Source organism: Lactuca sativa, chromosome 3, assembly GCF_002870075.4.
Source record: "Lactuca sativa cultivar Salinas chromosome 3, Lsat_Salinas_v11, whole genome shotgun sequence".
NCBI lineage: Eukaryota > Viridiplantae > Streptophyta > Magnoliopsida > Asterales > Asteraceae > Lactuca > Lactuca sativa.
The window spans coordinates 317,435,363-317,437,808 of record NC_056625.2 but is presented as its reverse complement, the minus strand read 5'-3'; positions in this window follow the sequence as shown (position 1 = coordinate 317,437,808).

The window sequence follows — 2,446 nt, the reverse complement described above, 5'->3', positions numbered from 1 at the left end:
AAGGTGAGTTACCCTCACTATATCGATAGGGTGTAACTGTCTAAGGCACCAAGGCCGGCCCTTTAGTATTTATCGTTATGGTATGCTACATGTGGATATGATCCGTTAGATCAGAATCAAGATAGACTATATGTTATGTTCTTATGATCCGTAGGGATTGATATGTTAGTGACCTGCTAGGTCAGTGCTCTAGTTATGAGAGATTGCTATGTTTGGTAATTAGTGAGATAGATATGTTTGATGCTTTGTATATGCCAGTAAATGTTTGTTATACGCACATGGTTATTTGCTTGTTGCATGGTTTGAGGCGGTCCTACTTTGTGTTGAAGGCCAACACACCCTAGGAGCGGTCACGTGACGGTCCATTCATGCCGAAGGCTGGATGTAGATCCAGTTGGACTGTAGGCCCTGTAGGGCGGTCCAGTTAGGCCGATGGCCCAGTATGCATGTTGATTAATTGGTTGTTATAGATATGGTATTATCAGTGTGGTATTGGTATTTTGGGGTAGCTCACTAAGCCCTTGGGCTTATAGTTTTTAGTTTATTGTTTCGGGTACCTTAGGAGTTCATGGCAAGGCGAAGGTGTGACCGTACCGCTCCTCATACTTATGATCTAGCTTTTGGGACACTCTGATTGAATAATGAATTGCATGGTAGATTTGCCTGATTATATGATGCCTATTAGCTTAGGGTTTATTGTATATGGAATTTAAATCATAAATGTAGATGTTTAGTGTATGCATCACGACTATGCATAATAAAGACCTTATAGCATGAGAATGTTGATTCGGCCTTCGGGTAGGATTGGATATTCGAAAGTCTATTGGGTCCAGCGTTATGTGTAGTTAGCATACGCTAGTGCTGCAGGGGATGATGAAAGTTTCATGGATGTGTGGGTTGTGAGGAGTTGTAAGATCAGTTGGGGGATGGGCGATATTCCCCTAGGAGTAAGGGTTGAGCGCATATTATGTTGATGATAGTGCTAGGGTGTTGTGGTGATACTTGAGACAAATATGGGTAGGTGTGGAAGGTAGTATGGGCCCGTACTACTAAAAGCACAGGACCCATACGCGTGGCAAGGAAGTCACAACCCCTAGGGATTGTGGGTTTTGGTCTCCCGATATTATGTTACTTATCTGATGACTTGTATATATATTTCAGTATGGTGGTGACGAGATATGTTGCTTCTGGATCCGAATCAGGATCAGGATCGGGAGACGGAGGGTCAGAGGTGCCGATAGCACTTGAGCGCATGGTATAGATAGGGACCGAGGAGCTGGATGCCAGGATCTGGGAGATTATGCACGACGAGATTGCTGCAGCGTTCCGAGCGCAGCTGCCAAAGATGTTTGGGTCGATTAAGACCGCGATGGTCGAGTACTTTGATGAGCGATATGCAGCTCTAGCAGAGACGGCTGCCGCTGCATCTACTTCGACTGTAACTGCGGTAGAGGTTGGAGGGGGATCCATCAGGGCTTTCCAGTACCGGGACTTCGATAATACAAAGCCCCTAACATTTGATGGTACACATGACGTGATCAGGGATATGAGGTGGTTATCTGACGTGGAGGGATGTTTTTTCACATGTTCATGTCCTGCTTACCAGAGGGTCAAGTGTGCCCTGAACCTGCTGAGGCTTGGGGCAAAGGACTGGTGGAGATTGACGACAGGGTCGTACATGGATGATCAGTGAGCTGTTGTTACTTGGGAGAAGTTCCAGGATATGTTCTGTACCCGCTACGTTCCACGTGTTGAGCGGGAGCGGCTTGCTTAGGAGTTTTTGACAATGAGGCAGGATGGGGAGTCAGTGATGGAGATCACTCGTATGTTCACAGATAGGGCTATGCTCTGCCCGGAGTTTGCTTCAAAGCAGTATCAGATGACTCGTTATCTGAGTATGCTCAAGTCTGATATTCGACAGTTTGTTGCTATGCAGTGTTGTGAGACTCTTTTGGATCTTCAGGAAGCTGCGAGGTGGTGCGAGTTGGAGATAGAGCTGCAGTTGAAGGAGTAGCGTCAGGTTCCGGCACTGTCTCAGCCGGCACCTAAGCGGTCCAAGACCGCTGATACTCGGACTGGGGGTCAGCACGGCTGCACTTGTGGAAAGTGTGGCAGGGGTCATTTAGGTATTTGTCGAGCAGGAGGTGGGTGACACAAATGTGGCAAGGAGGGGCACTATGCCAGGGACTGTCACCAGTCTGCCCCTCCAGCAGATATGAGGATCTGTTATCATTGTCATTATGTTGGTCACGTGAAGACCAACTGCCCGCAGCTGGCCGCCAAGCCGACGCAGGGATCCGCACTGACTACTTTGAGGATTGGGGATGGGAGGCCAGTCAAGGCGGAGCCTACGGAGGCTCAGGGGTGTGCCTTCCAGCTCACGGCCGAGGACGCTAAGGCAGCACCGGATGTGGTTGCTGGTATGTTCTATTTTCTGTTTCAGTCA